Below are 22,059 nucleotides of genomic sequence, written 5' to 3' on the forward strand. Positions count from 1 at the left end.
ATTGCTTGTATTTTGCATCAATTTGCTGTTGTCCACAATTTTTTTTTTTTTTTTTTTTTTTTTTTTTTTTTTTTTTTTTTTTAAATTTGACTTGGCCTCTGTGGAGATTTATTTCAATAGTTTCCTCTTCTCTGTGTGATGTTTTATTTGTGGGACAACACCCACACAGGCAAACCCCACAAGATTTCTGATTTCTTGTGATTGTCAGTTATAATCAAATCTTCTCACAGATTTTTTTTTAAAGCTGACATAAAAGAATATGTGACATAGCAGAAATATGTGTGAACAAATGTCTTTGTGGGAAGTTGGTCGGCAAAGATTGTTGGTGCAGGATTTACATGGTGATGGACAGAGAAGTAACAGCGATGTAGTCATACTTCTTCTGGCAAGCATGTGCTGACAAATCAAGGATGTAATATACATTGGGAGTGGCTGACAGTGGCACATCCATTATTGATATGTGGTGCTAAGGCCAAGTTAGGAAACTTCAGATATGTTGGTTAAAAAATTACTTTCTCTTTGGTCAGACTTCATAAAGCTCTGGACAGTCTGTAGTTTTTCCTTATAAATTTGCATCATGTGGAACTTTGCATTTTTCAAAAGTACTTTGAAACTGATCCCTAATAAACATAGACCAGCAGCGACCTGTCTTGTCTTGTAGAAGACAAGGTTTTGTTGCAACTATAGGTTTCACATGCGTCCACCAATGGTGTATGTATTAGGAAGTTTGATTGTGTTTTTATTTTCCAAGGAATGGACCCATTATCGGCCACAGACCCTAGAGTCCTTAGTCATGTGAGTTTATGAGGGGCAAACATCCCCACCAATCTCTTAGAACTGAAAGAAGCTACTCGGAGGAAACGTTTTTTTTTTTTTTTTTTTTTTTTTTTTTTTGTCCACAATTTGAACTGACGCCGAAATAAAACGAGGCCAGTGGAGATAACGTGGTCGTTAGCATACGGTGGAGTGGGGAGCTAACTACGGGGCTAAGTTAACGTGCTAACGTCCAATTTCAATGTGTCAGAATGTGTCTGTATGTATGTTAGTATTTTATTTTTATTTAACCTTTGTTTATCTAGGCAAGCAATTAAGAACAGTTTTACCGGATGTAGTTGTGTTGTCATTTTTATTGCTGTAAGTTTTCTGTTTGTCTTGGAACAGGCTAACCGGTTAAGCACGTTGTGATGCTGCGAACTGGTACAGCGTTAAATAGTTGTACAACTACAACTATAGCCGAAGAGTCAACCTTAACATATTTGAGTGTTTATGCTCTAATGCTGGACTTTTTATGAGACATGTATAAAAGAGTGATCTATGAAATAAAAAAGACCCCACTTAGTTGTCATTAGATGTACTGAATGACTTGAATCTTGAATTAGAGATAAGGCAGGACTATTTTACGTTATTCCCCGTGGAGAAATGAAGGTTTTACAGACAATGCAAAATGATAAAACAAACCAAAACCAAAGGAGAGAAACTATATAAAAGTAAATATGTTAAAGGTACAAAAATAATTACATCTACTACTATTTATTACTAATACTGATACAGTTGGTAGAAGAGTGGTAGTGGTGATTTTGGTTGCTCATGCCAAAATCTGACGACATATATTATCATATCAATAGTACCATCGGACGGCAGTGTTATAGATCTCACTATGTGACACTCAAGATTGAAAGGTGTTAATGAAAACTTTGATCGAGGAACCTAAATGAAAACACAACCAGAGTGAGAGAAAAGAAAATGATCACAGAAAACAGAAGAAATTTGGAAAATCTTTCCCACACTCTCTCTTCCTAGCGCACTCCTCACAAAATTTACATAGAATGTGCCATAGAATGTTTTCCTTCATGATGTCATAGAATTCTGTCCTTTGATGATTTCATCAAATCTTTTCCTTTGGCCATGATGGCATAGAATCTTTGCCTTTGATCTTACTGAAAGTTTGTTTTATACAAGCCTCTGTGGATCTGTACATTCTTTAGTGCTTCTCAGAGTTACAAATTGACTGCAAGCAAGACAACGAACACACTTGAATAGAGCATGGTTCATTGATTTTCGTCCAAAGTTTTACAAAACATTTCCTGAATAACAAGCATCAATGGCAACCAACAAAACAGCAAAAGAGCTGAATATCTCAGTAGGGAGCACTCTGGGAAATTGCCTGAAAGTGGAGACATGGTAACATTTACATCATCAAAATAAATGCAATGATGATTTTGACCACTCATATATACTGCTTTAGTGACATTTGACATTGCTTACGGGCATACCAACCTGAACACGCCCGATCTCGTCTGATCTCGGAAGCAATGCACGGTCGGGCCTGGTTAGTACTTGGATGGGAGACCGCCTGGGAATACTAGGTGCTGTAAGCCTTTCATTTTCATCAGGAGACATGGTAACATTTACATCATCAAAATACATGCAATGATGATTTTGACCACTTATATATACTGCGTTTGTGACAGTTACCATTGCTTACGGCCATACCACCCTGAACACGCCTGATCTCATCTGAACTCGGAAGCTAAGCACGGTCGGGCGTGGTTAGTACTTGCATTGGAGACCGCCTGGGAATACCAGGTGCTCTAAGCTTTTCATTCTCATCAGGAGACATGGTAAAATTTACATCATCAAAATACATGCAATGATCATTTTGATCACTTATATATACTGCTTTAGTGACATTTGACGTTTCTTACGGCCATACCAACCTGAACAAGCCCGATCTTGTCTGATCTCGGAAGCTAAACATGGTCGGGCCTGGTTAGTACTTGGATGGGAGACCGCCTGGGAATACCAGGTGCTGTAAGCTTTTCATTTTCATCAGGAGACATGGTAACATTTACATCATCAAAATACATGCAATGATGATTTTGACCACTTATATATACTGCGTTTGTGACAGTCACCATTGCTTACGGCCATACCATGCTGAACACTTCTGATCTCGGAAGCTAAGCAGTGTAGGGCCTGGTTAGTACTTGGATGGGAGACCGCAAGGGAATACCAGGTGCTGTAAGCTTTTCATTCTCATCAAGAGACATGGTAACATTTACATCATCAAAATACATGCAATGATCATTTTGACCACTTATATATACTGCTTTAGTGAAATTTGACGTTGCTTATGGCCATACCAACCTGAACAATCCCGATCTCGTCTGATCTCGGAAGCTAAGCACGGTCGCCCCTGGTTAGTACTTGGATTGGAGACCGCCTGGAACACCAGGTGCTGTAAGCTTTTCATTTTCATCAGGAGACATGGTAACATTTACATCATCAAAATACATGCAATGATGATTTTGACCACTTATATATATTTGCTTTAGTGACACTAACCACCGCTTACGGCCATACCAGCCTGAACACGCCTGATCTCATCTGATCTCGGAAGCTAAGGGCCTGGTTAGTACTTGGATGGGAGACCGCCTGGGAATACCAGGTGCTGTAAGCTTTTCATTTTCATCAGGAGACATGGTAACATTTACATCATCAAAATACATGCAATGAACATTTTTGACCACTTATATATACTGCTTTAGTGACATTTGACATTGCTTACGGCCATACCAACATGAACACGCCCGATCTCGTCTGATCTCGGAAGCTAAGCACGGTCGGGCCTGGTTAGTACTTGGATCGGAGACCGCCTGGGAATACTAGGTGCTGTAAGCCTTTCATTTTCATCAGGAGACATGGTAACATTTACATCATCAAAATACATGCAATGATGATTTTGACGACTTATATATACTGCGTTTGTGACAGTTAACGTTGCTTACTGCCATACCACCCTGAACAAGCCCGATCTCGTCTGATCTCGGAAGCTAAGCATGGTAGGGCCTGGTTAGTACTTGGATGGGAGACCGCCTAGGAATACCCGGTGCTGTAAGCTTTTCATTTTCATCAGGAGACATGGTAACATTTACATCATCAAAAACATGCAATGATGATTTTGAGCACTTATATATACTGATTTAGTGACATTTGACATTGCTTACGGCCATACCTACCTGAACACGTCTGATCTCGGAAGCTAAGCACGGTCGGGCCTATTTAGTACTTGGATGGGAGACCGCCTGGGAATACTAGGTGCTGTAAGCCTTTCATTTTCATCAGTAGACATGGTAACATTTACATCAACAAAATACATGCAATGATGAATTTGACCACTTATATATACTGCGTTTGTGACATTTGACGTTGATTACAGCCATACCACCCTGAACACGCCTGAACACGCCTGATCTCGGAAGCTAAGCAGCGTCGGGCCTGTTTGGTACTTGGATGGGAGACCGCCTGGGAATACCAGGTGCTGTAACCCTTCTATTTTCATCAGGAGACATGGTAACATTTACATCATCAAAATACATGCAATGATGAATTTGAGCACTTATATATACTGCTTTAGTGATGTTTGACATTGCTTACGGCCATACCAACCTGAACACGCCCAGGTCCTGTAAGCCTTTCATTTTCATCAGGGACACAGGAACATTTCCATCATCATAATACATTCAATATTGATTTTGACCACTTATATGTACCGCTTTTGTGACTGACACCATACCACCTCGTAAGACGCCCGTGTTTGCTTGTCTCGCTTGCTTTCAGTTTGAAAGTCTAACAGAATCTACGGACCCACCTAGGTTTGTTTAAAACAAACTTTCAATAAGATCAAAGGCAAAGATTCTATGCCATCATGATCAAAGGAAAACATTTCATGACATCATCATTAAAGGAAGACATCCCATGACGTCATCGCTCTGTTTCATCCATCGTTTCTTTTGTATGTGCGTGAGCATGCACGGAACTACGTATGGATGTAACGTTACTCCATGTGCGCGCATGTAGTCGCACGTGCGTCTGTACGTGCGCGAAAACAACACACAAAAATTAGACCAACATGCTCCCATAACTGTGTGTAAAGGTTTGTTTAAGCCTCATCCACATTGTATAATCAATATGTTTGTGTCACGTGTAGTTTAATCATGTGCGGCTGATTCTTTATCGTATTTCCCTCTGAGGTACATAATGGTCTAGCTGGAACCTATTAACAGCGCTACTTGTGGCTTTACTACACAATGATGTAAGTATTATGTAAATTAGTTCTGTTTTTGCGTTTCTTTCGGGCAATACAGCAAACCCCAACGTCTGAGGTGGTAGCCCGTTGTGATGCTGCGAAACTGGTACAGCGTTAAATAGTTGTACAACTACAACTATAGTCGAAGAGCCACCCTTCTTATTTAAGTGTTTATGCTCTAATGCTGGACTTTTTATGAGACATGTATAAAAGAGTGATCTATGGAAATAAAAAAGACCCCAGTTAGTTGTCATTAGATGTACTGAATCACTTGAATCTTGAATTAGAGATAAGGCAGGACTATTTTACGTTATTCCCCGTGGAGAAATGAAGGTTTAACAGACAATGCAAAATGATAAAACAAACCAAAACCAAAGGAGAGAAACTATATAAAAGTAAATATGTTAAAGGTACAAAAATAATTACATCTACTACTATTTATTACTAATACTGATACAGTTGGTAGAAGAGTGGTAGTGGTGATTTTGGTTGCTCATGCCAAAATCTGACGACATATATTATCATATCAATAGTACCATCGGACGGCAGTGTTATAGATCTCACTATGTGACACTCAAGATTGAAAGGTGTTAATGAAAACTTTGATCGAGGAACCTAAATGAAAACACAACCAGAGTGAGAGAAAAGAAAATTATCACAGAAAACAGAAGAAATTTGGAAAATCTTTCCCACACTCTCTCTTCCTAGCGCACTCCTCACAAAATTTACATAGAATGTGCCATAGAATGTTTTCCTTCATGATGTCATAGAATTCTGTCCTTTCATCAAATCTTTTCCTTTGGCCATGATGGCATAGAATCTTTGCCTTTGATCTTACTGAAAGTTTGTTTTATACAAGCCTCTGTGGATCTGTACATTCTTTAGTGCTTCTCAGAGTTACAAATTGACTGCAAGCAAGACAAGGAACACACTTGAATAGAGCATGGTTCATTGATTTTCGTCCAAAGTTTTACAAAACATTTCCCGAATAACAAGCATCAATGGCAACCAACAAAACAGCAAAAGAGCTGAATATCTCAGTAGGGGAGCACTATGGGAAATTGCCTGAAAGTGCAATCTTTCCTCAGAGAGGGCGGCTTTGAATTTGTTACCATTTTCATCAGGAGACATGGTAACATTTACATCATCAAAATACATGAAATGATCATTTTGACCACTTATATATGCTGCTTTCGTGATGTTTGACATTGCTTACGGCCATACCAACCTGAACACGCCCGATCTCGTCTGATCTCGGAAGCCAAGCAGTGTAGCGCTTGGTTAGTACTTGGATGGGAGACCGCCTGGGAATACCAGGTGCTGTAAGCTTTTCATTCTCATCAGGAGACATGGTAACATTTACATCATCAAAATACATGCAATGATCATTTTGATCACTTATATATACTGCTTTAGTGACATTTGACATTGCTTACGGCCATACTAACCTGAACACGCCCGATCTTGTCTGATCTCGGAAGCTAAGCACGGTCGGGCCTGGTTAGGACTTGGATAGGAGACCGCCTGGGAATACTAGGTGCTGTAAGCTTTTCATTTTCATCAGGAGACATGGTCACATTTACATCATCAAAATACATGCAATGATGATTTTGACCACTTATATATACTGCGTTTGTGACAGTTACCGTTGCTTACGGCCATACCACCCTGAACACGCCTGATCTCGTCTGATCTCGGAAGCTAAGCATGGTCGGCCCTGGTTAGTACTTGGATGGGAGACCGCCTGGGAATACCAGGTGCTGTATGCTTTTCATTCTCATCAGGAGACATGGTAACATTTACATCATCAAAATACATGCAATGATGATTTTGACCACTTATATATACTGCGTTTGTGACAGTTACCATTGCTTACGGCCATACCACCCTGAACATGCCTGATCTCGTTTGATGTCGGAAGTTAAGCAGTGTTTGGCCTGGTTAGTACTTGGATGGGAGACCGCCTGGGAATACCAGGTGCTGTAAGCTTTTCATTCTCATCAGGAGACATGGTAACATTTACATCATCAAAATACATACAATTATGATTTTGACCACTTATATATACTGCGTTTGTGACAGTCACCGTTGCTTACGGCCATACCAACCTGAACAATCCCGATCTCGTCTGATCTCGGAAGCTAAGCATGGTCGGGCCTGGTTAGTACTTGGATGGGAGACCGCCTGGGAATACCAGGTGCTGTAAGCTTTTCATTTTCATCAGGAGACATGGTAACATTTACATCATCAAAATACATGCAATGATCATTTTGAGCACTTATATATACTGCTTTAGTTACGTTTGACATTGCTTACGGCCATACTAACCTGAACACGCCCGATCTCGTCTGATCTCGGAAGCTAAGCACGGTCGGGCCTGGTTAGTACTTGGATGGGAGACCGCCTGGGAATACTAGGTGCTGTAAACCTTTCATTTTCATCAGGAGACATGGTAACATTTACATCATCAAAATACATGCAATGATCATTTCGACCACTTATATATACTTAGTTTGTGACAGTTACCATTGCTTACGGCCATACCACCCTGAACACGCCTGATCTCATTTGATCTCGGAAGCTAAGGGCATGGTTAGTACTTGGATGGGAGACCGCCTGGGAATACCAGGCGCTGTAAGCTTTTCATTCTCATCAGGAGACATGGTAACATTTACATCATCAAAATACATGCAATGATGATTTTGATCACTTATATATACTGCTTTAGTGACATTTGACGTTGCATACGGCCATACCAACCTCAACAAGCCCGATCTCGTCTGATCTCGGAAGCTAAGGGCGTGGTTAGTACTTGGATAGGAGACCGCCTGGGAATACCAAGTGCTGTAAGCTTTTCATTTTCATCAGGAGACATGGTAACATTTACATCATCAAAATACATGCAATGATCATTTTGACCACTTATATAAACTGCGTTTGTGACAGTTACCATTGCTTACGGCCATACCACCCTGAACACGCCTGATCTCATCTGATCTCGGAAGCTTTGGGCCTGGTTAGTACTTGGATGGGAGACCGCTTGGGAATACTAGGTGCTGTAAGCCTTTCATTTTCATCAGGAGACATGGTAACATTTACATCATCAAAATACATGCAATGATGATTTTGACCACTTATATATATTGCGTTTGTGATAGTCAACATTGCTTATGGCCATACCACCCAGAACACGCCTGATCTTGTCTGATCTCGGAAGCTAAGCAGTGTAGGGCCTGGTTAGTACTTGGATGGGAGACCGCCTGGGAATACCAGGTGCTGTAAGCTTTTCATTCTCATCAGGAGACATGGTAACATTTACATCATCAAAATACATGCAATGATCATTTTGATCACTTATATATACTGCTTTAGTGACATTTGACGTTGCATACGGCCATACCAACCTGAACAAGCCCGATCTCGTCTGATCTCGGAAGCTAAGGGCGTGGTTAGTACTTGGATGGGAGACCGCCTGGGAATACCAAGTGCTGTAAGCTTTTCATTCTCATCAGGAGACATGGAAACATTTACATCATCAAAATACATGCAATGAACATTTTTGAGCACTTATATATACTGCTTTAGTGTCATTTGACGTTGCTTACGGCCATACCAACCTGAACACGCCTGATCTTGTCTGATCTCGGAAGCTAAGCACGGTCGGGCCTGGTTAGTAGTTGGATCGGAGACCGCCTGGGAATACTAGTTGCTGTAAGCCTTTCATTTTCATCAGGAGACATGGTAACATTTACATCATCAAAATACATGCAATGATCATTTTGACCACTTATATAAACTGCGTTTGTGACAGTTACCATTGCTTACGGCCATACCACCCTGAACACGCCTGATCTCATCTGATCTCGAAGCTTTGTTCCTGGTTAGTACTTGGATGGGAGACCGCCTGGGAATACTAGGTGCTGTAAGCCTTTCATTTTCATCAGGAGACATGGTAACATTTACATCATCAAAATACATGCAATGATGATTTTGACCACTTATATATATTGCGTTTGTGACAGTCACCATTGCTTATGGCCATACCACCCAGAACACGCCTGATCTTGTCTGATCTCGGAAGCTAAGCAGTGTAGGGCCAGGTTAGTACTTGGATGGGAGACCGCCTGGGAATACCAGGTGCTGTAAGCTTTTCATTCTCATCTGGAGAAACGCTAACATTTACATCAATCAAATACATGCAATGATCATTTTGATCACTTATATATACTGCTTTAGTGACTTTTAACGTTGCTTACGGCCATACCAACCTGAACATTCCCGATCTCGTCTGATCTCGGAAGCTCAGCATGGTCGCCTGGTTAGTACTTGGATGGGAGACCGCCTGGGAATACCAGTGCTGTAAGCTTTTCTTTTCATCAGGAGACATGGTAACATTTACATCAACAAAATACATGCAATGATCATTTTGATCACTTATATATACTGCGTTTGTGACAGTTAACGTTGCTTATGGCCATCCCAACCTGAACAAGTCCGATCTCGTCTGATCTCGGCAGCTAAACATGGTCGGGCCTGGTTAGTACTTGGATGGGAGACCGCCTGGGAATACCAGGTGCTGTAAGCTTTTCATTTTCATCAGGAGACATGGTAACATTTACATCATCAAAATACATGCAATGATGATTTTGACCACTTATATATACTGCGTTTGTGACAGTCACCATTGCTTACGGCCATACCACCCTGAACACGCCTGATCTCGAAAGCTAAGCAGTGTATGGCCTGGTTAGTACTTGGATGGGAGACGGCCTGGGAATACCAGGTGCTGTAAGCTTTTCATTCTCATCAGGAGACATGGTAACATTTACGTCATCAAAATACATGCAATGATAATTTTGACCACTTATATATACTGATTGTGTGACATTTGACATTGCTTACGGCCATACCAACTTGAACACGCCTGATCTCGTCTGATCTCGGAAGCTAAGCATGGTCGGGCCTGGTTAGTACTTGGATGGGAGACCGCCTGGGAATACTAGATGCTGTAAGCCTTTCATTTTCATCAGGAGACATGGTAACATTTACGTCATCAAAATACATGCAATGATCATTTTGACCACTTATATATACTGCTTTAGTGATGTTTGACATTGCTTACGGCCATACCAACCTGAACACGCCCAGGTCCTGTAAGCCTTTCATTTTCATCAGGGGACACAGGAACATTTCCTTCATCATAATACATGCAATATTGATTTTGACCACTTATATGTACCGCTTTTGTGACTGACACCATACCACCTCGTAAGACGCCCGTGTTTGCTTGTCTCGCTTGCTTTCAGTTTGAAAGTCTAACAGAATCTACGGACCCACCTAGGTTTGTATAAAACAAACTTTCAATAAGATCAAAGGCAAAGATTCTATGCCATCATGATCAAAGGAAAACATTTCATGACATCATCATCAAAGGAAGACATCCCATGACGTCATCGCCCTGTTTCATCCATCGTTTCTTTTGTATGTGCGTGAGCATGCACGGAACTACGTATGGATGTAACGTTACTCCATGTGCGCGCATGTAGTCGCACGTGCGTCTGTACGTGCGCGAAAACAACACACAAGAATTAGACCAACATGCTCCCATAACTGTGTGTAAAGGTTTGTTTAAGCCTCATCCACATTGTATAATCAATATGTTTGTGTCACGTGTAGTTTAATCATGTGCGGCTGATTCTTTATCGTATTTCCTTCTGAGGTACATAATGGTCTAGCTGGAACCTATTAACAGCGCTACTTGTGGCTTTACTACACAATGATGTAAGTATTATGTAAATTAGTTCTTTTTTGCGTTTCTTTCGGGCAATACAGCAAACTCCAACGTCTGAGGTGGTAGCCGACGTGTGCTGTCGAGATTTGTCATTAGAAATATTGACAAGTGGTTTCCTAACATTGCTTGTATTTTGCATCAATTTGCTGTTGTCCACAATTTGAACTGACGCCGAAATAAAACGAGGCCAGTGGAGATAACGTGGTCGTTAGCATACGGTGGAGTGGGGAGCCAACTACGGGGCTAAGTTAACGTGCTAACGGCCAATTTCAATGTGTCAGAATGTGTCTGTATGTATGTTAGTATTTTATTTTTATTTAACCTTTGTTTACCTAGGCAAGCAATTAAGAACAGTTTTAACCGGCTGTAGTTGTGTTGTCATTTTTATTGCTGTAAGTTTTCTGTTTGTCTTGGAACAGGCTAACCGGTTTAGCATGTTGTGATGCTGCCAACTGGTACAGCGTTAAATAGTTGTACAACTACAACTATAGCCGAAGAGTCAACCTTAACATATTTGAGTGTTTATGCTCTAATGCTGGACTTTTTATGAGACATGTATAAAAGAGTGATCTATGAAAATAAAAAAGACCCCAGTTAGTTGTCATTAGATGTACTGAATCACTTGAATCTTGAATTAGAGATAAGGCAGGACTATTTTACGTTATTCCCCGTGGAGAAATGAAGGTTTTACAGACAATGCAAAATGATAAAACAAACCAAAACCAAAGGAGAGAAACTATATAAAAGTAAATATGTTAAAGGTACAAAAATAATTACATCTACTACTATTTATTACTAATACTGATACAGTTGGTAGAAGAGTGGTAGTGGTGATTTTGGTTGCTCATGCCAAAATCTGACGACATATATTATCATATCAATAGTACCATCGGACGGCAGTGTTATAGATCTCACTATGTGACACTCAAGATTGAAAGGTGTTAATGAAAACTTTGATCGAGGAACCTAAATGAAAACACAACCAAGTGAGAGAAAAGAAAATTATCACAGAAAACAGAAGAAATTTGGAAAATCTTTCCCACACTCTCTCTTCCTATCGCACTCCTCACAAAATTTACATAGAATGTGCCATAGAATGTTTTCCTTCATGATGTCATAGAATTCTGTACTTTGATGATTTCATCAAATCTTTTCCTTTGGCCATGATGGCATAGAATCTTTGCCTTTGATCTTACTGAAAGTTTGTTTTATACAAGCCTCTGTGGATCTGTACATTCTTTAGTGCTTCTCACAGTTACAAATTGACTGCAAGCAAGACAAGGAACACACTTGAATAGAGCATGGTTCATTGATTTTCGTCCAAAGTTTTACAAAACATTTCCCGAATAACAAGCATCAATGGCAACCAACAAAACAGCAAAAGAGCTGAATATCTCAGTAGGGAGCAGTCTGGGAAATTGCCTGAAAGTGCAATCTTTCCTCAGAGAGGGCTACTTTGAATTTGTTACCAAATGCTGTAAAAAACATTTAGAAAGTCTGCGTCAAAGTCAACAAGAGCCGTCCGGCAATTTTCAGACGGGCAAAAGTTGAAAATGATATGCTGAAATTGACATGCTGAAACAGCTGCGACGTCCGCATAGGTGATGATGATTGGCTAAGGTGCAGTAGGCCTTTCACGATAAGCCATTATCAGGCAGTGTTCAGTTTAAACACAAATCACACCCAAACCCTGGTTGGACCGGGTCACCTTGTTTTTCTCTCTGATTCATATCTACCTGTTATGTTCTGACTCTACTTCCTGGCAGACTGTATCATTGTAGAAGCTTCAGCTCAAAAACAAAAATACATGCAATGATGATTTTGACCACTTATATATACTGCGTTTGTGAAAGTTAACGTTGCTTACGGCCATACCACCTGAACACGCCTGATCTCGTTTGATCTCGGAAGCCAAGCAGTGTCGGGCCTGGTTAGTACTTGGATGGGAGACCGCCTGGGAATACCAGGTGCTGTAAGCTTTTCATTTTCATCAGGAGACATGGTAACATTTACATCATCAAAATACATGAAATGATCATTTTGACCACTTATATATGCTGCTTTCGTGATGTTTGACATTGCTTACGGCCATACCAACCTGAACACGCCTGATCTCGTCTGATCTCGGAAGCTAAGCACGGTCGGACCTGGTTAGTACTTGGATGGGAGACCGCCTGGGAATACCAGGTGCTGTAAGGCTTACATTTTCATCAGGAGACATGGTAACATTTACATCATCAAAATACATGCAATGATCATTTTGACCACTTATATATACTTCTTTTGTGACTGACAAAATTGCTTAAGGGCATACCACACTGAACACACCCAGTGTCATCTGATCTCGGAAGTTTAGCAGGGTCGGGCGTGGTTAGTACTTGAATGGGAGACCGCCTGGGAATACTAGGTGCTGTAAGCCTTTCATTTTCATCAGGAGACATGGTAACATTTACATCATCAAAATACATGCAATGATCATTTTGACCACTTATATATACTGCGTTTGTGACAATTACCATTGCTTACGGTCATACCACCCTGAACACGTCTGATCTCATCTGCTCTCGGAAGCTAAGGGCCTGGTTAGTACTTGGATGGGAAACCGCCTGGGAATATCAGGTGCTATAAGCTTTTCATTCTCATCAGGAGACATGGTAACATTTACATCATCAAAATACATGCAATGATGATTTTGATCACTTATATATACTGCTTTAGTGACATTTGACATTGCTTACGGCCATACCAACCTGAACAAGCCCGATCTCTTCTGATCTCGGACGCTAAGCACGGTTGGGCCTGGTTAGTACTTGGATGGGAGACCGCCTGGGAATACTAGATGCTGTAAGCCTTTCATTTTCGATCAGGAGACAAGGTACATTTACGATCATCAAAATACATGCAATGATGATTTTGACCACTTATATATACACGCGTTTGTTGACAGTTTACCATTGCTTACGGCCATACCACCCTGAACACGTCGATCTCGGAAGCTAAGCAGTGTAGGCCCTGGTTAGTACTTGGATGGGAGACCGCCTGGGAATACAGGAGTGCTGTAAGCTTTTTTTCATTCACATCAGAGACATGGTAACATTTACATCATCAAAATACACATGCAATGATGATTTTGATCACTTATATATACTGCTTTAGTTGACATTATGACATTGCTTACGGCCAATACTAACCTGAACTCCCCGATCTTGTCTGATCTCGTGAAGCTAAGCAACGGTCCGGGCAGGTTAGGACATGGATAGGAGACCGGCCTGGGAATACTAGGTGCTGTAAGCTTTTCATTTTCATCAGGAGACATGGTCACATTTACATCATCAAAATACATGCATGATGATATTGACCACTTATAGACAACTGCGTTTGTGACAGTTACCATTGCATACCGGCCAGACCACCACAATTTGGGGCGAAACAACGCCTGATCTCAGTCTTGATCTCGAAGCTAACATGGTAATGCCTGGTAGATACTTGAATGGGAGACCACCTGGGAATACCCAGGTGCTGTAAGCTTTTTCATTCTCATCAGGAGACATGTAACATTTACATCATCAAAATACATGAGCAATTATGATTTTGACCACTTAAATACCTAATATTGCGTTTGTGACAGTTACCATTGCTTACGGCCATAGTCAGATACCACCCTGAACATACCCCTCACTCGTTTTGAGGATGTCGGAAGACTAAGCATGTTTGGTCCTGGTTAGTACTTGGATGCGGGAGACCCGCCCTGGACATACCAGGTGCCCCTAAAGTCTTTTTCATTCTCATCAGCGGAACACATGGTAACATATTACGTCATCAAAATACATGCAATTGATTGACGTTTGACCACTTCTCTATATAAACTGCTATTACGTGACATTGACATTGCTTACGCCATACGCAACCTGAACGAACGCCCGATCTCCGCAGATCTCGAAGCTAGCGCAACGGACGGCACGCCCTGGTTAGTTACTTGTATGGATGACCGCCTGGTAATACCAGTTGCTGTAAAGCTTTTCCATTTCTCATCAGAGACATGGAAACATTAACATTCATCAAAATACATGCAATGATTATTTTGATCACATATATATAACTGCTTTAGAGACATTGACATTGCTTACGAGTCCATACCAACCTGAACGCGGCCCGAGTCGTCTGATCACGGAAGCTAAGCACGGTTGGGCCCTGGTTAGTAACTGGATGGAGACCGCCTGGGAATACTCAGGTTCTGTAAGCTTTTCATTCTCATCAGGAACATGGTAACATTTACATCATCAAAAACATGCAATGATGATTTTTGAGCACTTATATATACTGAATTTTAGTGACATTTTATGACATGCTTACGGCCATACCCTACCTGAACAACACGATCTGAATCTCGGAAGCTAGCACGGTCGGGCCTGGTTTAGTACTTGATGGGAGACCCGCCTGGGGAATTGACCAGGTGCTTTAAAGCTTTTCATTCACACAGAGACATGGTAACATTTACAGTCATCAAAATACATGCAATGTTCATTTGACCACTTATACATTACTGCTTTAGTGACAGTTTAACGTTTTCTTACGCCATACCACCCTGAACACGCGCTGATCTCGTTGATCTCGGAAGTCAAGCAGTGTCTGGCCTGTTAGACTTGGATGGGAGACCGCACTGGTAACATACCAGGTGGCTAGGCGAGTATAGCTTTTCATTTTCATGAGGAGACATGTAACATTTACATCATCAAAATACATGAAATGATTATTTTGACCACTTATATATGCTGCGTTTGTGACAGTTACCATGGCTTACGGCCATACCAACCTGAACAATCCTGATCTCGGAAGCTAAGCATGGAGGGCCTGGTTAGTACTTGGATGGGAGACTGCCTGGGTATACCAGGTGCAGTCAGCTTTTCATTTTCATCAGGAGACATGGTAACATTTACATCATCAAAATACATGCAATGATCATTTTGACCACTTATATATAACTGCGTTTGTGACATGTTACATGCTTTACGGCCATACCACCCTGAACACGCCTGATCTCATTCTGATCTCGGAAGTAAGCAGTGTCGGGCCTGGTTAGTACTTGGATGGGAGACCGCCTGTGGAATACAGGTGCTGTAAGCTTTTCATTTTCATCAGGAGACATGGTAACATTTACATCATCAAAATACATGCAATGATCCATTTTGACACTTATATTATACTGCGTTTGTGACAGTTACCATTGCTTACGGCCATACCACCTGAACACGCCTGATCTGTCTGATCTCGAAGCTAACCAGTGTCGGCCTGGTTGTACTTGGATGGGAGACCGCCTGGGAATACCAGGTGCTGTAAGCTTTTCATTTTCATAGGAGACATGGTAACATTTAACATCAAATACAGAAAAGATATTTTTGACCACTATAAAAATGCTTTGGACATAATTGCTAGGCCATACCCCACCCAAAACTTGCTGATCTGGGAAAGCTAATCGTTGTAGGGGGGCCCCTTTGGTTTTAAAATTTAATGGAAAATGGAAAAAAAAAAAACCCCCAAAAAATAACCCAGGTGCGAAAACCTTTTCCCCCAAATCAAAATTGCCCATTTGGTAACATTTTTAACATCCCCAAACCATTTTAATTTTTTTTAAAAAAAAACCTTTTTTTTAAAAACCTTTTGGCAAGCAATTAAAACATTTTTTAAACCGGTGTTTGTTGTCTTTTTTATTGCTGTAAGTTTTCTGTTTGTCTTGGAACAGGCTAACCGGTTTAGCACTTGTGATGCTGCCAATAGTACAGCTTTAAATATTTGTCAACACAAAATAGCCAAGAGTAACCTTAACATACACCTAACACCCGATCTGAAAAAGGGGCCGGGTTTAGTACTTGGTGGGAGACCCCGGGGAATCCCAGGTGCTGTAAGCTTTTCTTTCTCATCGGGAACAGGTAACATTACATCATCAAAAAAAATCAAGGTGATTTTGACACTTATATATACTGCTTTAGTAAATTTTTACGTTCTTACGGCCATCCAACCTAACGGGCCAATCTCGTCTGATCTGGGAAGTAAGAGGGTCGGGCCGGGTTATACTTGATGGAACCGCCTGGGAATACTATCTGTAACCTTTCATTTTCTCAGAGACTGGTAACATTTACATCATCAAAATACATGCAATTCTTTTGACCATTTATATATACTCTTTTTGACAGTTAACTTCCCTACGGCCATACCACCTGAAAAAGCCTGATTTCATTTTGAAAGTCTAACAAATCTACGGACCCACCTAGGTTTGTAAAAAAAAACTTTAAATAAATCAAAGGCAAAGATTCTATCCCATCAGAAAAAGGAAAAAATTTTTCATGACTATCAAAAAGGGAAAAAAATTTGGGGACAAAATCAAAGGAAGACATCCCATGACGATCGCCCTTTTCATCCATCGTTTCTTTGTAGTGCTTAGCATGCAGGAAACGTAGGGATGAAAACTTTACCCATGGCGCGCAGTATCCACGTGCTCTGTACTGCGCGAAAACAACACACAAAAATTTGCCCAAACAGCTCCCATAACTTGTGAAAAGGGTTTTTTAAGCCTCCCCACATTGTATAATCAATATGTTTGTGTCAGTTATTTAAATCATGTGCGGCTGATTTTTTTTTCGTATTTCCTTCTGGGGTACATAAGGTCTCCGGAACCTATTAAACGCATTTGGGGCTTTACTACAAATGAAAAAATTTTAAAATTTTTTTTTTACGTTTTTTTGGGGGCAATACAAAAACCCCCCAAGTCTGAGGTGGAGCCATGTGTTCGAGATTTGTCATTAAAATATTACAAGTGGTTTCCTAACATTGCTTGATTTTGCTAAATTTTGCGTTGTCCACAATTTGAACTGACCCGAAATAAAAAAGCCCGGGGAAAAACGGCGTTAGCATACGGGGAGGGGGACTAACTCGGGGCTAAGTTAACGTGCAACCCAATTTCAATGTGTCAAAGTTCTGAGTATTTAGTATTTTATTTTTTTTTAACCTTTTTTACCTAAACAATTAAGAAAAATTTTTACCGGCGTATTTGTTTCATTTTTATTGCTGTAAGTTTTCGTTTGCTTGGAACGGCTAACCGGTTTTGCACTTGTATGCTGCGAACTGGTACAGGTTTAAAAAGTTGTACAACTACAACTATCCCAAAGTCAACCTTTAAAATATTTGAGTGTTTATGCCTAATGCTGGACTTTTTTTTGGCAATAAAAAGTGATCTATGAAAATAAAAAGACCCCCGTTAGTTGCATTTAAATTTTGAATCACTTGAAAAACTTGAATTAGAGATAAGGGAGGGCTTTTTACGTTTCCCCCTGGAAAAAATGAAATTTTTTCAGACAATGCAAAATGATAAAACAAACCAAAACCAAAGGGGAGAAACTATATAAAAGTAAATATGTTAAAGGTACAAAAATAATACATTTTATTAATAATTGATACGTTTGTAGAAGAGTGGTAGTGGTGATTTTTGGGTTTCTCATGCCAAAATCTAGACATATATTATCTACAAAATACCCTCGGGGCAGGTTTTGATCTCACTATGTGACCCCCAAGATTAAAGGTGTTTAAAGAAAAATTTGATCGAGGAACCCAAAGAAAAAACAACCAGAGTGGAGAAAAAAAAATTATCACAGAAAAAAAAAATTTGGAAAAACTTTCCCCCACTCCCTTTTTCCTAGCGCACCCTCACAAAATTTTCATAAATTCCATAGAAATGTTTTCCTTCATGTGTATAGAATTCTGTCCTTTCATCAAATCTTTTCCTTTGGCCCTGATGGGATAGAATCTTTGCCCTTTTATCAATGAAAGTTTGTTTTTTACAAACCCCTGTGGATCGTCATTTTTTTAGTCTTTTCCCGAGTTACAAATGACTGCAAGCAAAAAAAGGAACACACTTGAATAGAGCATGGTTCATTGATTTTTTCCAAAGTTTTACAAAACATTTCCGAATTTAAAAAGCAAACAATGGCAACCAAACAAAACAGCAAAAAAAGCAATTTTCATAGGGGCACCTGGGGAAAATTTCCTGAAAGTGCAATCTTTCCTCAGAAGGGGGGCGGCTTTAATTTTTACCATTTTCATCAGGGGACATGGAACTTTTAATCATCAAAATACATGAAATGTCATTTTGAACTTTTATAGCGCTTCCGGATGTTTGACATTTTCTTACGGGCCCAAACCCCCCTGAACACCCTATCCATCTGATCTCGGAAACCAAGGCCTGGTTAGTACTTGGGTGGAGACCGCTGGGGAAAACCGGTGCGTAAGTTTTTATTTTTCATCAAACATTAAAAATTTACATCATCAAAATACATGCAATGTGATTTTTACCCCTTTTAATTGCGTTTGTGACAGTTCCATTGCTTATGGCCCTACCCACCCCAAAAACGCCTGATTCGTCTGATCCGGAAAATAAGCAGGACGGTCCTGGTTTTTCTTGAATTGGGGGGGCCCGGGGGTACCGGTCCTGTAAGCCTTTCATTTTCATCAGGGGACACAGGAACATTTCCATCATCATAATACATGCAATATTGATTTTGACCACTAATATGTACCGCTTTTGTGACTGACACCATACCACCTCGTAAGACGCCCGTGTTTGCTTGTCTCGCTTGCTTTCAGTTTGAAAGTCTAACAGAATCTACGGACCCACCTAGGTTTGTATAAAACAAACTTTCAATAAGATCAAAGGCAAAGATTCTATGCCATCATGATCAAAGGAGACATTTCATGACATCATCATCAAAGGAAAACAATTGAGACATCATCAAAGGAAGACATCCCATGACTTCATCGCCCTGTTTCATCCATCGTTTCTTTTGTATGTGCGTGAGCATGCACGGAACTACGTATGGATGTAACGTTACTCCATGTGCGCGCATGTAGTCGCACGTGCGTCTGTACGTGCGCAAAAACAATACACAAAAATTAGACCAACATGCTCCCATAACTGTGTGTAAAGGTTTGTTTAAGCCTCATCCACATTGTATAAATCAATATGTTTTGTGTCACGTGTAGTTTAATCATGTGCGGCTGATTCTTTATCGTATTTCCCTCTGAGGTACATAATGGTCTAGCTGGAACCTATTAACAGCGCTACTTGTGGCTTTACTACACAATGATGTAAGTATTATGTAAATTAGTTCTGTTTTTGCGTTTCTTTCGGGCAATACAGCAAACCCCAACGTCTGAGGTGTTAGCCCGTTGTGATGCTGCGAACTGGTACAGCGTTAAATAGTTGTACAACTACAACAATAGTCGAACAGCCACCCTTCTTATGTAATTGTTTATGCTCTAATGCTGGACTTTTTATGAGACATGTATAAAAGAGTGATCTATGAAAATAAAAAAGACCCCAGTTAGTTGTCATTAGATGTACTGAATGACTTGAATCTTGAATTAGAGATAAGGCAGGACTATTTACGTTATTCCCCGTGGAGAAATGAAGGTTTTACAGACAATGCAAAATGATAAAACACACCAAAACCAAAGGAGAGAAACTATATAAAAGTAAATATGTTAAAGGTACAAAAATAATTACATCTACTACTATTTATTACTAATACTGATACAGTTGGTAGAAGAGTGGTAGTGGTGATTTTGGTTGCTCATGCCAAAATCTGACGACATATATTATCATATCAATAGTACCATCGGACGGCAGTGTTATAGATCTCACTATGTGACACTCAAGATTGAAAGGTGTTAATGAAAACTTTGATCGAGGAACCTAAATGAAAACACAACCAGAGTGAGAGAAAAGAAAATGATCACAGAAAACAGAAGAAATTTGGAAAATCTTTCCCACACACTCTCTTCCTAGCGCACTCCTCACAAAATTTACATAGAATTTTGCCATAGAATGTTTTCCTTCATATGTCATAGAATTCTGTCCTTTCATAAAATCTTTTCCTTTGGCCATGATGGCATAGAATCTTTGCCTTTGATCTTACTGAAAGTTTGTTTTAATACAAGCCTCTGTGGATCTGTACATTCTTTAGTGCTTCTCAGAGTTACAAATTGACTGCAAGCAAGACAAGGAACACACTTGAATAGAGCATGGTTCATTGATTTTCGTCCAAAGTTTTACAAAACATTTCCCGAATAACAAGCATCAATGGCAACCAACAAAACAGCAAAAGAGCTGAATATCTCAGTAGGGAGCACTCTGGGAAATTGCCTGAAAGTGCAATCTTTCCTCAGAGAGGGCGGCTTTGAATTTGTTACCATTTTCATCAGGAGACATGGTAACATTTACATCATCAAAATACATGAAATGATCATTTTGACCACTTATATATGCTGCTTTCGTGATGTTTGACATTGCTTACGGCCATACCACCCTGAACACGCCTGATCTCATCTGATCTCGGAAGCCAAGGTCCTGGTTAGTACTTGGATGGGAGACCGTCTGGGAATACCAGGTGCTGTAAGCTTTTCATTTTCATCAGGAGACATGGTAACATTTACATCATCAAAATACATGCAATGATGATTTTGACCACTTATATATACTGCGTTTGTGACAGTTACCATTGCTTATGGCCATACACCCAGAAACAACGCCTGATCTCGACTGATCTCGGAAGCTAAGCATGGACGGTCCTGGTTAGTACTTGAATGGGAGGCTGCCCGGAATACCAGGTCCTGTAAGCCTTTCATTTTCATCAGGGGACACAGGAACATTTCCATCATCATAATACATGCAATATTGATTTTGACCACTTATATGTACCGCTTTTGTGACTGACACCATACCACCTTGTAAGACGCCCGTGTTTGCTTGTCTCGCTTGCTTTCAGTTTGAAAGTCTAACAGAATCTACGGACCCACCTAGGTTTGTATAAAACAAACTTTCAATAAGATCAAAGGCAAAGATTCTATGCCATCATGATCAAAGGAAAACATTTCATGACATCATCATCAAAGAAAAACAATTGAGGACATCATCAAAGGAAGACATCCCATGGCGTCATCGCCCTCTATCATCCATGTGCGTGAGCATGCACGGGACTACGGATGGATGTACCGTATACTTTCCCTGTGCGCATGTAGTCGCACGTGCGTCTGTACGCGTGCGAAAACAATACACAAAAATTAGACCAACATGCTCCGATAACTGTGTGTAAAGGTTGTTTAAGCCTCATCCACATTGATAATCAATATG

General features: G+C 40.3%; 12 non-coding genes and 21 pseudogenes across 12 annotated transcripts; all 33 read left to right on the forward strand.

Annotated features, from left to right (window-relative positions):
* The first annotated feature begins 2,259 nt into the window (after positions 1 to 2,259).
* Positions 2,260 to 2,378, forward strand: LOC125001646 (annotated as a pseudogene).
* A 101-nt stretch (positions 2,379 to 2,479) lies between these two features.
* Positions 2,480 to 2,598, forward strand: LOC125001793 (annotated as a pseudogene).
* Positions 2,599 to 2,699: 101 nt separating this feature from the next.
* Positions 2,700 to 2,818, forward strand: LOC125001517 (annotated as a pseudogene).
* A 101-nt stretch (positions 2,819 to 2,919) lies between these two features.
* LOC125002123 lies at positions 2,920 to 3,028 on the forward strand (annotated as a pseudogene).
* A 101-nt stretch (positions 3,029 to 3,129) lies between these two features.
* LOC125002801 lies at positions 3,130 to 3,247 on the forward strand (annotated as a pseudogene).
* A 102-nt stretch (positions 3,248 to 3,349) lies between these two features.
* On the forward strand, positions 3,350 to 3,460 carry LOC125002344 (annotated as a pseudogene).
* A 102-nt stretch (positions 3,461 to 3,562) lies between these two features.
* Positions 3,563 to 3,681, forward strand: LOC125003283. The gene has a single exon (XR_007112143.1). It is a non-coding gene; the product is annotated as a 5S ribosomal RNA (ribosomal RNA).
* A 101-nt stretch (positions 3,682 to 3,782) lies between these two features.
* Positions 3,783 to 3,901, forward strand: LOC125003100. Its single transcript, XR_007111967.1, has one exon. It is a non-coding gene; the product is annotated as a 5S ribosomal RNA (ribosomal RNA).
* Positions 3,902 to 4,001: 100 nt separating this feature from the next.
* LOC125002419 lies at positions 4,002 to 4,110 on the forward strand (annotated as a pseudogene).
* A 101-nt stretch (positions 4,111 to 4,211) lies between these two features.
* LOC125001781 lies at positions 4,212 to 4,330 on the forward strand (annotated as a pseudogene).
* A 1,969-nt stretch (positions 4,331 to 6,299) lies between these two features.
* Positions 6,300 to 6,418, forward strand: LOC125001368. The gene has a single exon (XR_007111626.1). It is a non-coding gene; the product is annotated as a 5S ribosomal RNA (ribosomal RNA).
* Positions 6,419 to 6,519: 101 nt separating this feature from the next.
* On the forward strand, positions 6,520 to 6,638 carry LOC125002113 (annotated as a pseudogene).
* A 101-nt stretch (positions 6,639 to 6,739) lies between these two features.
* On the forward strand, positions 6,740 to 6,858 carry LOC125003079. The gene has a single exon (XR_007111947.1). It is a non-coding gene; the product is annotated as a 5S ribosomal RNA (ribosomal RNA).
* Positions 6,859 to 6,959: 101 nt separating this feature from the next.
* On the forward strand, positions 6,960 to 7,078 carry LOC125001343. Its single transcript, XR_007111603.1, has one exon. It is a non-coding gene; the product is annotated as a 5S ribosomal RNA (ribosomal RNA).
* Positions 7,079 to 7,179: 101 nt separating this feature from the next.
* On the forward strand, positions 7,180 to 7,298 carry LOC125002987. The gene has a single exon (XR_007111856.1). It is a non-coding gene; the product is annotated as a 5S ribosomal RNA (ribosomal RNA).
* A 101-nt stretch (positions 7,299 to 7,399) lies between these two features.
* Positions 7,400 to 7,518, forward strand: LOC125003233. Its single transcript, XR_007112095.1, has one exon. It is a non-coding gene; the product is annotated as a 5S ribosomal RNA (ribosomal RNA).
* A 101-nt stretch (positions 7,519 to 7,619) lies between these two features.
* Positions 7,620 to 7,730, forward strand: LOC125002848 (annotated as a pseudogene).
* A 313-nt stretch (positions 7,731 to 8,043) lies between these two features.
* On the forward strand, positions 8,044 to 8,154 carry LOC125002630 (annotated as a pseudogene).
* A 101-nt stretch (positions 8,155 to 8,255) lies between these two features.
* On the forward strand, positions 8,256 to 8,374 carry LOC125003169. The gene has a single exon (XR_007112035.1). It is a non-coding gene; the product is annotated as a 5S ribosomal RNA (ribosomal RNA).
* A 101-nt stretch (positions 8,375 to 8,475) lies between these two features.
* LOC125002902 lies at positions 8,476 to 8,586 on the forward strand (annotated as a pseudogene).
* A 102-nt stretch (positions 8,587 to 8,688) lies between these two features.
* On the forward strand, positions 8,689 to 8,807 carry LOC125002345 (annotated as a pseudogene).
* A 312-nt stretch (positions 8,808 to 9,119) lies between these two features.
* LOC125003133 lies at positions 9,120 to 9,238 on the forward strand. Its single transcript, XR_007112000.1, has one exon. It is a non-coding gene; the product is annotated as a 5S ribosomal RNA (ribosomal RNA).
* A 101-nt stretch (positions 9,239 to 9,339) lies between these two features.
* LOC125002586 lies at positions 9,340 to 9,455 on the forward strand (annotated as a pseudogene).
* Positions 9,456 to 9,555: 100 nt separating this feature from the next.
* LOC125001784 lies at positions 9,556 to 9,674 on the forward strand (annotated as a pseudogene).
* A 101-nt stretch (positions 9,675 to 9,775) lies between these two features.
* On the forward strand, positions 9,776 to 9,884 carry LOC125002618 (annotated as a pseudogene).
* Positions 9,885 to 9,985: 101 nt separating this feature from the next.
* Positions 9,986 to 10,104, forward strand: LOC125003295. The gene has a single exon (XR_007112154.1). It is a non-coding gene; the product is annotated as a 5S ribosomal RNA (ribosomal RNA).
* A 2,637-nt stretch (positions 10,105 to 12,741) lies between these two features.
* LOC125003309 lies at positions 12,742 to 12,859 on the forward strand. The gene has a single exon (XR_007112168.1). It is a non-coding gene; the product is annotated as a 5S ribosomal RNA (ribosomal RNA).
* A 101-nt stretch (positions 12,860 to 12,960) lies between these two features.
* On the forward strand, positions 12,961 to 13,079 carry LOC125003237. The gene has a single exon (XR_007112099.1). It is a non-coding gene; the product is annotated as a 5S ribosomal RNA (ribosomal RNA).
* A 101-nt stretch (positions 13,080 to 13,180) lies between these two features.
* LOC125002799 lies at positions 13,181 to 13,299 on the forward strand (annotated as a pseudogene).
* A 313-nt stretch (positions 13,300 to 13,612) lies between these two features.
* Positions 13,613 to 13,731, forward strand: LOC125001736 (annotated as a pseudogene).
* A 105-nt stretch (positions 13,732 to 13,836) lies between these two features.
* On the forward strand, positions 13,837 to 13,945 carry LOC125002950 (annotated as a pseudogene).
* Positions 13,946 to 15,885: 1,940 nt separating this feature from the next.
* LOC125002145 lies at positions 15,886 to 16,004 on the forward strand (annotated as a pseudogene).
* Positions 16,005 to 21,217: 5,213 nt separating this feature from the next.
* On the forward strand, positions 21,218 to 21,328 carry LOC125002704 (annotated as a pseudogene).
* The last annotated feature ends 731 nt before the right edge of the window (positions 21,329 to 22,059 follow it).

This window comes from Mugil cephalus, chromosome 23 (genome assembly GCF_022458985.1).
Source record: "Mugil cephalus isolate CIBA_MC_2020 chromosome 23, CIBA_Mcephalus_1.1, whole genome shotgun sequence".
In the NCBI taxonomy this organism is placed as follows: domain Eukaryota; kingdom Metazoa; phylum Chordata; class Actinopteri; order Mugiliformes; family Mugilidae; genus Mugil; species Mugil cephalus.